The sequence below is a fragment of the Symphalangus syndactylus genome, chromosome 8 (assembly GCF_028878055.3).
Source record: "Symphalangus syndactylus isolate Jambi chromosome 8, NHGRI_mSymSyn1-v2.1_pri, whole genome shotgun sequence".
Classification (NCBI taxonomy): domain Eukaryota; kingdom Metazoa; phylum Chordata; class Mammalia; order Primates; family Hylobatidae; genus Symphalangus; species Symphalangus syndactylus.
This window is the reverse complement of record NC_072430.2, coordinates 41334147-41345974: the sequence shown is the minus strand read 5'-3', so window position 1 is coordinate 41345974 and position 11828 is coordinate 41334147.

The window sequence follows — 11828 nt, the reverse complement described above, 5'->3', positions numbered from 1 at the left end:
GATGGGAACTTAGATGGATTCCATCTCTTTGCTACTGTGAATAGTGTCTAATTTCATTTGAAGCCCAAACACCAACACATGTTGCCCAAGCTCACTGAGCAGGGCCTTCAGCCCTGATCTTCAGACTCCAAGTGCAGCGCCCTTCCTACTCCGCTGCCCTGTGCTGTGCCCCGCTCCCCCACAATTCAACTCACCCTGCGAAAACCTTGTTTTTGTCAGCCTAGTCATCCAGACGCGATGACTCAAGGGTCGCTGTGGAACAGGCTGTCGGGGAGGACCTGTGTCAGCACAGTGGCTTTCTTGACCTTTATGGCAGCGGGGAGTTACCTCAATCTAAAACGTGTGGCTGCCAAGTGACTTCAGTCTCAACTGAAGCAGGGACATGATTGATGGGCAGATAAGGAAAGCCATTCCCACTCCCTGAGCTTTCCACACCTCCTTCAGCGTCTTCTCTCTTCTAAGTCAGAGATCACCTGGAACATAGAAGCAGGGGTCAAATTTTTTCATTCAGACCTGGCTCTCAGAATCTTGTTGCAAATGGAGAATAAAGGGTCACCTCTAGAAGGCAAGGTGGTCTCACCAAATATGTGCCTCACTGTGCCCACAATTAATCTAGTAACGTCTCTGTCTAGTCCTGCATAATTTGTGTCAGGAAATCCACTTTAGTTACCCATAGTAATGAAATAAACACAACAGTCAGCTCTGCACCTAGCACAGCGTATATAGTCAGGGCAGATAGTAGGTGACAAGCTCAAAGTAGATTTTTAAACCTGAAATGTGTAGATTATCCATCTAAACCGTGATTTCTTTCATTTGGGGATTATAGGGCTGCTTTGACTATCTGATGAAACTGTGGACTCCCCTGCCTCTCCCTTTATAAAACATTTCTTTTTTCTTTCTTTCTTTCCTTTTTTTTTTTTGAGACAGAGTTTCACTGTTGTTGCCCAGGCTGGAGCACAATGGCGTGATCTCAGCCCACTGCAACCTCCGCCTCCTAGGTTCAAGTGATTCTCTTGCCTCAGCTTCCCAAGTAGCTGGGATTACAGGCATGCACCACCACGCCTGGCTAATTTAATTTGTATTTTTAGTGGAAACGGGGTTTCCCCATGTTGGTCAGACTGGTCTCAAACTCTTGACCTCAGGTGATCCACCCTCTTCGGCCTCCCAAAGTGCTGAGATTACAGGCGTGAGCCACCATGCCCAGCCAAAACATATGTGTATTAATCAATTTGGATGATATGATTTCAGGGGTTTACAGGATTCTGAAACCCATTCATAGACCCCTAGATAAAAACTCTTCATCAGTCAACACAGCAGTCACCCAAGACTCAAGAAACAGAGCTGCTGGTAGCAAGCATGGCCCAGGACATCGGCATTGAATTGGAGCGCAGAAGCTCCCATGTCGCCACAGTGTGGTGAGCCAGGAGGGCCTCACACTCCCAGGAGAAAGCCTACTCCACGTGAGGCAGAATCTTTGACTCCGGGGCCATTTCCATCTGTCCACTCTGACACAATGTGTCATCAACGGTGAGCAGGAAGGAGCCGAGATGAAGGATGCAAAGAGGTTCGGGAACTGGACGAAGATTTATGTTATGTACATTACTTGATAACATTTTTTAAAAGGTTGGAAGCTTAATAGATTTTTTTAAATGATATACTCTAAAGATGTCCTTCTGATTATAGGTGCGGTTGCTCACACCTATAACCCTAGCACTTTGGGAAGCCAAGGTGGGTGGATTGTTTGAGTTCAGGAATTGGAAACCAGCCTGGGCAACATAGTGAGACTCCGTCTTTACAAGAAGAAAGCTAAAAAGATTAGCTGTATGTGGTGCATTCCTATAATCCTAGCTACTCAGGAGGCTAAATTGGGAGGATTACTTGAGCTCAGGAGTTGGAGGATGCAGTGAGCTATGATGATACCACTGCACTCCAGCACAGGTGACAGAGCAAGACCCTGCCTCTTTAATAAATGCTTGAAACGCTTCAACAGCAAACAAACAAATAAAAACGTCTCTTTAATAAACGCTTTCATGCTAAAGTAGCCACGTGCCCTCTGAGGGCCACAAATGCGGGATTAGGCAAACCTGTATGAGATGACTGGCAGCCAGGGAATATGATCCCCAGGACATATGAACCCTTCTGCCTGCTTTCCCAAACCAAATAACCTCTTTTATACCCTGACTGATGACTGAAATCCTATTCTTAGAACTTTGTTCCTATGATGTAAGGTATTTATCACCCACCAGGTGCCTGCGAGTGCCTTGGTTTGGATTCTAAGTTGAAATGAGCCCTATTCCTTTGCAGCTCTTAGGAATCAGCTTGCCTCCCCTGACGCTTCTCTGGCACCTGCTGTCCATTCCATTTGCTTATTGATTCATTCATTCAACAAAATGTATTGAGCACTCACTTGTGTGAGACACTGCTAGGGAGTAACCAAGGGCGGAAGAAGAAAGCAGACTCAGCGCCTGCCCTCATGGAGCCTACAGTCTGCCAGGGGAAACAAACACCAAAGAACTAATTATTCTATTTTTATTTTTTAATTTATTGAAACAGAGGCTCACTCTGTCACCAGGTTGGAGGGCAGTGGTGCCATCTTGGCTTACTGCAACCTCCGCCTCTTGGGTTCAAACAATTCTCCTGCCTCAGCCTCCCAAGTAGCTGGGATTACAGATGCGCACCACCATGCTCAGCTAATTTTTGTATTTTTAGTAAAGTTGAGGTTTCACTATGTTAGCCAGGCTGGTCTCGAACTCCTGACCTCAAGTGATCCACCCGCCTCTGCCTCCCGAAGTGCTGGGGTTACAGGTGTGAACCACTGCACCCTGTCTAATTATTCTAATTACATAATGACAATTGTGGTAAGTGCCATGCAAAAGAAGCATCAGGAGTGCATACACCCAGAGCACCTGACCAATTTCAGGAAGGAAGTGACATTTCAACTGAGCCTTGAAGGAGGAGTACAGCATTCCAGGCAGAGGGAAAAGCATGTGCCCGGGGTGGCCAGCATGAAGCATGGGGATTCTATCTCCTGGCCTGAGGAGCCTAGTGAGGTCCCCAAGTAACTAGAAAGATGGTCCTACCTCTTCCTAATGTCACCACCTCCAAAAGTTCTGGTGCTGTGCCCTACTTCATGAAGGGATACCCCATTTTTCACAGCTGGTGACCCACTGCAATCATCTGGCACAGCCCTACCCGCCTACCTGCCAGCACCCCCAGGCCTTTCCTCCAGCCTTTGCCAGGAACCACAACAGCCTCCTAACTTCCTCCTTGTCTACTCCACATACCAGCCAGAGAGATTCCTTTATAGCGCAAGTCCACCACATCACTCCTCTGCTTAAAACTCCTTCAGGGCTTCTGGCTTCACTCGGTGTCCACATCCTCACCAGAGCCCACAAGATCCTACAAGATTTGACCCCCACTTACCTGTCTGAGCCTTCCTCCCACCAGCCCCCTGCTCTGTCTCTCTGCTCCAACCACACTGGCCTCCTCGCTGTGTCTGGCCACACCAAGCACATTCCTACCTCAGGGCCTTTGCACGTGCTGTTCCCTGTGCCTGGGACACTCTTGCCCCAGATATCCATTTCTTCCCTTCCGCTCAAATGTTTCTTCCCTAACCACCGTCTCACTCTTCATTGTGCTACCTCACATGATATTATGACACTTGTTTATCCATCGACTGTCTTCTCTACAGGATTATGAACTTCAAGAGGCTCAGGATCTTGTCAACATGTTCACCATTATTTCCCCTGTGCTTAGAGCAGCACTTTCACATAGGGCTTAACAATATGTTTTTATTGACATCTATGTGTTTATTTTTGAGATAGGGTCTTGCTCTCTTGCTTAGGCTAGAGTGCAGTGGTGTGATCATGGCTCACTGCAGCCTCAACTTTCCAGGCTCAGGTGATCCTCCCATCTCAGCCTCCCAAGTAGCCAGGACCACAGGCATGCACCACCATGCCTGGCTAATTAACAATATGTTGAGTGAATCAATTAATGAACGGGTGTCACCACCCCCAGCACCACCCCACTCCCATCCTGCCTCCTCCTCATCCCTAACTTTAGCAAAGGGGATGGAAGGGAATGCATGATGTCAAGACCCCATAATTCTTTCTGGTGCCCCCAAACTTTCCCAACACACTGGCCAGGAGCAGATCTTTCTTCCTTCTTTCTCCTTCCTTCCTTCCTTCCTTCCTTCCTTCCTTTCTCTCTCCCTTTCTTTCTTTCTTCCTTTCTTTCTTCTTTCATTCTGCCTATCTTTTTCCTGCAGTAGGGAGCAGGCTTTTAATAGCCATGGAGATAGTGGGAACGTGTCAGCTTCTAAAGGATGTGCATGTCTGGGACACAGAGGGAAACACCTCCTTGCTTGGTACTGGGGCCCAGGCACAGAGGTGACACTGAGTCCCAGCTTGTGTGCCACCAAGACTGTGAAGAGATGGAAACAGGTTATGTAAGTACTTTTGTGTTTGTTGTGGTTATCTGATTCACAGGCAGAGCTGAGCCATACCAACAGATGAAATTAGGTGACACACAGCCGTTGCCATCGCGTGAGCCCAGTGGCTGTTTTCTGTCTGGGGTTATACCCACTCCTCTAGCTCAGCATCACCACCCACAGGCTACCACCACTGCTTCTGCTGCATCCATAAACTATCTGTACTGTTCTTCGCTCAGCTTTTAAAATGGACTCGTTTTTACGACTTGAATACATGTATTTTAAAAGGAAACTAGGAGCTAAGGAAGACCAACAGACAGGTGTGACAAGCAGGACAAACCTGGCCCCCAAGAAAGGGCTGCGTGAAGAGGTCGAAGGCAGAGGCCTGAAGGGAGAGGAAGGCAGGAGCCGCCCGCTGGGTGAGGGAGTCCAGGTCCCAAGGGGTTGAGCAGAGGAAAGGAGGAATGGGGAGTAGGTGAGGTCCTAGGACCCTGGGAATCTCATGGGACTTCCAGGCCTGGGGAGACTGGGAGTGGAGAGTGGGGTGAGGGAGCTAATCGTGATGTGCTTTTGGTGCTTGTGGGGTTCAGGTGAGGTGAGGATGTGACTGAGACAGAGGGCAGAGCCTCAGGGCAGAGTCAGGGGAACCAGAGGAGGTGTGGGGGAACAAAAGTGGGGTGCAGTTTAGGGAAGGAGTACTGAGGAGTTGGGTACAGCAAGAGTCACAGCACAGAAGAGGGCCCTAAAGAGTGAAGCACGGCCGGGTGTGGTAGCTCACGCCTGTAATCCCAGCACTTTGGGAGGCTGAGGTGGGAGGATCATGAGGTCAGGAGATCAAAGCCATTCTGGCTAACACGGTGAAACCCCGTCCCTACTAAAAAAATACAAAAAATTAGCCAGGCGTGGTGGCGGGCACCTGTAGTCCCAGCTACTTGGGAGGCTGAGGCAGGAGAATGGCATGAACCTGGGAGGTGGAGCTTGCAGTGAGTCGAGATTGCGCCACTGCACTCCAGCCTAGGCGACAGAGCGAGACTCCATCTCAAAAAAAAAAAAAAAAAGAGTGAAGCACTTTGGGAGGCCGAGGCGGGAAGATCCCTTGAGCCCAGGAGTTCGAGACCAGCCTGAGGAACATAGTGACACCCCCATCTCTACAAAAAATATTATAAAAATTAGCCTGGTGTGGTGACATGCTCCTGTTGTCCCAGCTACTTAGGAGGCTGAGCTGGGAGGATTGCTTGAGCCTGACAGGGTGAGGCTGCAGTGAGCCTGGATGACTAACTACTAGCCTGGGTGACAGAGCAAGATTCTGTCTCAACAAGAGAAAAAAAAAAAAGAGTGAAGGGGAGCAGGGCTGGGGGCAGGGCTGGGGGCAAGCCCGTGATAAAGTGGAGACTCCGGTGGGTAAGGGTGTCGAGGAGGGACCACACTGTGTGAGCCAGAAACGGGCTTGGAGGGAAGGGGAGTGAGGCAGGGAGTGGGTGCTGGTTGGGTGTCCCACCACCCCAGGCAGGGCTCACTGGGGACTGGACAGTGAGTATGTTGGTCTCTGCTGGCAGCATCTCTGTCACCCACATGCCACCTGAAGTCATCCGTGTATACACTCCTGCTCTAAAGCAAGGAACATCAGTCCACCTAGGACTTTGGAGGTCAGAAAGACAGAAACATATTATACTATCCTATTGGGGAGACAGAGTTCCTGGGAGACTTGGTGACTAAGAAGCATGTTAAGGAATGAAAAAAAACTCAAGGAAGACCAGAAAGGTAAACTGTCATACAGAAATCTGTAAAAGCGAGAAACAACCGCGAAGACACAATGCTGGATTTTGGATTTTAGAGTCATCTGCAGAGTCACATCGATTATTGTGCACAAGAAATTGAATAGACACAGGAAGCCCTTGAAGGTGGTGGTGCTCCCGAGTCTGCTCTGGCCAATGGGATGGGCCTTATTCAGGTGGATGGGGCCTTCAAGCACTGAGAGGGTAGGGAGTTAGGTTCTCTGTTTCTAAAGGCACGTGGGGCGGGTGCAAGGCATTGATTGTTTATCTGCCGGGTTAGTTGCCCCTCTCCTTCCGGGAACTACCCCTCCTCCACTCCAATACAGATCCCCCTGGGGAGCTGCCCTGTTCTTATGCGGCCTTTGCCGCCACAGTCATGGTTAATGAGGCTGGGAATGGGCATCTGGGAGTTTGTATTTAAGACACAAGGGGCAGCTTCTCTCGGGCAGCTGAAGCTGTCATGAGGTGTAATGCCAGGGCTGCTGGCTGCCATGTTTTCTGCAAATGGAGAAACTAGCCTTTAGGAAGAGAGAAAATGCAACCTGGCCTGCAGGGAACATCGGAGAAGCTGAGCATCCTGAACGTGTTCCAGTCCTTGGTTCTCTCTGCTCTTCTGCTGCTTGACCGCCAACTCCTCTTGAGGTGTCTGAGAACCTCACCTCCCCCAGCCGCCGGTGTTCTTCAAACATACCATCTCTGAGCTTAGGCTGGTGAAAGTTGAGCATCTGTCATTTGCAGTCAACTCAGCAGTGAAAAGAAAAAAAAAAAAAACCAGAGGGTACAGTCAGCACTTTTGGTTTTCTCATTTGAGACACTAGAACACACTTTCAGGGACTACTCTGGGCCCAGGGAGGCTGATGGCATGAGGGGGACTTCACACAACTACTGACTTAAGCTTAAAGGGAACCCATAACTAGCTGGGTTTTATTTTAGAATTGTTTGTTTATTTCTAATTCTTCTGTTCACAGAATTCAGGGGAACCTGAGCCAAGTGTCCTGCCTGTAGCCTTGAGGAGGCACCATGCCAAGGAGTGAAAGATGAGGTGAGGAATTCAGGACACCTTACTTTCCATAGAATTTGATGATTGGATTTTCATGGGAATTCACACTCTGAATTGGAAGTAGGTTCTCTGGCCTCTTGATCTTGCGGTGACAGAGGTCACTGTAGGGAAGGGGTGGAAGGAAGAATAAACGAATGAGGAGGAAGAGAAGAGCAGGAGGCATGGGTACACAGTCACCTGTCCTTGACAGCCTCGCTTCCCTCCGTGGAAGATCTCAAGGTCGAAGCTGGGATTCTCCCTCCAGATGGCAGCTCCATCTGCCCAGCTGGTCGCATCTGAAACCCAGGCAGGGCATTCTCCTGACCCCTCCCTCTCCATCCTCCTGCAGTTCCAGTCTAGTCCACCCCCATCTACCCCTGCCCACTTCTCTCCATTGTCTTGCCATTGCCCTCGTTCAGTTCACAAATTCCATTCTCACCTGAGTGACCATAGCAGCCTCCTAAGAGGTCCATCCCCACCCAAACTGGATTTGCCACAAGCCCAGCTGGAGCAGTCTCTCCAGGAGACAAATCTGACAAAAACCTCCCGACGCCGCCCCTTTGCTCCCAGGATAAAGTTAACAAACAAAAACCGAAAAGCCCTCAATAAGGCCCGCGCAATCTGGCTGCTGCCTCTCTCTCCAACCACGTCGGCTTTGCTTCTCACCCTCGCTCTGCTCCAGCCACACTGGCTTTGTGGCTTAAAAGGGCCCTGCTCCCTCCTGGTTCAGGGCCTTGCACATTCTGTTCCCTCTTCCTGGAAAGCCCTTCCGCCCTCTTTCACCAAGTTAAGTCTCACTTTTATTTTATTTTTATTTTTTATTTTTTGAGATGGAGTCTCACTCTGTCACCCATGCTGGAGTGCAGTGGCACGTTCTTGGCTCACTGCAACCTCTGCCTTCCAGGTTCAAGCGATCCTCCTGCTTCAGCCTCCCAAGTAGCTGGGACTACAGGCACCTGCCACTACGCATGGCTAATTTTTTTTTGTATTTTTAGTAGAGACAGGGTTTTACCATGTTGGCCAGGCTGGTCTCGAACTCCCAGCCTCAGGTGATCCAGCCCCCTCAGCCTCCCAAAGTCCTGGGATTACAAGCATGAGCCATAAGTCTAACTTTTTAAAAAATATATTGCTTAAGATCAGATCCCACTCATCTGTTCCATCTTTATAAATTCTTACAAATAACCCTCATAGCACTTATAATTTTACTTACGTGTGTATGTAAGTGTTTCATTGATGTTTGTCCTCTCAAGGACACCATAAGCTCCATGAAGGCAGGGAGGGACCACGTTTGTTTTGCTCACCCCTAGGGTCCTCAGCACTTGCCACAGGGCCTGGCTAAGTCTTATCTATCCCTCAAGATCCTGACCTAACATCTCTCTGAGAAGCCCCCCATGACTCTAAGCTTTGGGAGTCCCATGAACCAGCATGGACCACACATTTATTGTACCACCTGGCAATGATCTGCTCACATAACTGTCTCACCACTACTCTGTGGATTCTTGGAGGGCAAGAACCTCATCTTTGTTGAATTTGTTTCCTTTACACCCAGCACAGTGCCTGGCCTGCAGGAAATCAATGGTGGGTAAATGAATGACTCTGTTAAGACAGTCCCCTGGGCCCAGGTATTATACCCTGTACATCAAGGGGCTGGCTGAGATGACTTTGTGTGTCCTTTCTCTGTCATTGTGGCTCCAGCATTGCATAACCCTGCCCAGCCAGCACCCCTCTGCTTTGTCATGCCATGTGCCTTTAACTGTTGCCCTGGCAATCAACAAATCTTGCTGCTACCACCGTTTCTCTATTCCATTATGCAAAGGGAGCCTCACACCTCCGGGCTTTCTATAGATTATGCAAAAAGAAAAGCCATTTTAATGTCTCCTTCCTCTTTGACTCATGGTTTTTAGTTAGCTCTTTCTCATATTTATGGGGCAACTTTTTTTTTTGGTTTTCTAATTATTAAGAAGCATTTAAAATATAGAACAGGTATGAAAAATAACACAGTGGCCACCCATGACCACACCCAAGGACATGCAGCTGAGGATACAAAAGGTGACCCACGTACAGGGACCTTGTCTTTAGAGGAGGACTGATACCATCTGAGGCCTTTCCAGATGGACTCATGTACTTCCAGGGAACTGAAAAGTCTATTTCAAGCCATGTATCCCAGACAGAGCCCAGCATCTACATGTCCAGCTAGGAGGCCTTTCTTCTAGACTCTCATCTGAGAAAAATGGATCTTTTTCTTCTTTGAATCCTCAGCAGCCCCTGAGCACATTCCCTTCTAAGACAGACTTGGAGATTCTGAGCTGGGAGGGCCCTGGAGGGGAAGAAATCTAGACTGCCCCATGGCACAGGAATGCCCTCCCAACTTTACCCCCCATGGGCTCTGTGAGGTGTGGCAGTGGGGCCCAAACACCACAGGGGACACATTCCAGAAAAGAGAAAGGAAGACACAATCAACCAAGGAGACATGAGCATCCGGAACAAGCTGGACATGGTTTTATTTCTTGTGAGGCCACCTAGAAGTAGGACTCCTCTAGGAAATGCATCCAAAAAGTCAATGCAGTCAGGCCTTCACTTTCCTTCTGTGGGCCAGATGCGACACTAGAGGTTGGGATTTGAAGATGAATAGGCCATCATTTCTAAGCTTGAGGAGCGCACACTGAGCCGTTAACTTGAAGTAAACAAACATTTATGAAACTGTGTGACAGGAGCTACCAAAAAGCTGCACATGCAGGGAAGGAAAGAAACCTCTGAATCACACTTAGGGCATGGGGGAAGGCTTCCTGGAGGAGGGGACGCTTGCCCTGCATTGTGAAGCTTGCTTATGGGGAGCTGCAGGTGGCTCCACCTGTCTGGAGCAAAAGGTGGGGAGTGGACAGTGGTGGGAGATGTGGCCAGAACAACAACACAAAGACCTTGTGTGCAGAGCTGAGGAGTGCTTGCCTCTCGTGGCAGATTCCTGGTTTCCTCAGCCTTAACCTCTTACCCTCTCTAGGTTTCCTTTCTTGTTTTGGTGGCCACTGGAGGGTTCAAGGCAGGGAGTGACCTGAAGAGAACTGGAAAATCCTGTGAGGCAACATCCGGCTGAACTGGAAGGAGTGAGAACAGCGAGGAGGCAGCCGTGGGTTGGAGGTGAGAAGCCAGGAGAGGCTGCAGCAGGGTGGTGGCAGTGAGAAAGGACAGGAGGGAAGACTGTAAGGAAAGAAGCATCTGTGACACTGAGAGTGAGTGAAGGGGGATCTGGGGAATCCTTAGTCTTCAGGCTTGGCTCACTGGGAGCTAGTGGTGTGCATCATCGACAGAGAGAACTCCAGAGAAGTAGACCTTGGCACAGGTCTTTGGATGATGAGACAGAAGTTGAGTTGTAAGTTGTAGGGATAAGACCCCACAGACTATAAGTAAGAAAGACGTTAGAAGCAAAAAGAAGGCCAGGGAATGGTCAAACAAGACTAGGGTGTGGGGAATAGGTCCTCTGACCACACACACAATTTCTCTGAGGAGACGCCCTAATGGACTTTGGAGGACATAGCTTGGCTGAAGAGGCATCCCTGAGGTTCCAGGGTTGAAGTCTGGGTGTCCATCATAGCACCAACAGTATAAACTCTAGGACAAGTTGACCACACTTTGAGACATCACTTATGCGCTCCAGCGAAGCAACTGGAGCTCTGTTAAATTTGATTCCATTTTTTAATTTCAGGATTTTTTTTAAGTTCAAAAAAATTAGTTGGCTGGGCGCAGTGGCTCACGCCTGTAATCCCAGCACTTTGGGAGGCTGAGGTAGGCAGGCAGATCACGAGGTTAGGAGATCAAGACCATCCTGGCTAACACGGTGAAACCCCGTCTCTACAACGAAATACAAAAAATTAGCCGGGCACGGTAGCACGCGCCTGTAGTCTCAGCTACTCGGGAGGCTGAGGCAGGAGAATCGTTTGAATCTGGGAGGCGGAGGTTGCAATGAGCCGAGATCGTGCCACTGCACTCCAGCCTGGGCGACAGAGCGAGACTCCTTCTCAAAAAAAAAAAAAAGAAAAAAATTAGTTATACATGGTTCAAACAATAAAATAATCATGTATGAAACATATCAGTTGTCTCCCCCCCTTTCCTGAGCTCCAGAGGCAAGTACTTCCAAGACTCTTCTCAATTCTTTTGGTACTTACCACCATAGCTGTAAGTGCCATGGGTTTATCGACACTTCCGGACTTTTTCCATGTTTGGCATTTACATGCCATAGCCTTTTCTATATGGCAGACAAGTATCGCATAATGGGAGTCTGGATTCCCTCCCCTCCGGGGTCTGCTCAGAGATTTTCCAAGTTTGTCCTTGAAGGGAATGTGCTCCAGGGAATGTGCTTCTGCCAAACCCCAGGGAAGAAGACCAGCTTTCCTTGTTGTTAGTTTTTGGTTTTTGTTTCTGCTTTTGATAGAGACAGGGTCTAGCTATGTTCCCCAGCCTGGTCTCGAACTCCTGAGCTCAAGCAATCCACCAGCCTCGGCATCTCAAAGGGCTGGGATTACAGGTGTGAGCCACCGTGCCCCGCCCCATTCTCCTTGTTTAACTGTTTACCCCACCCTCATCTCAACCC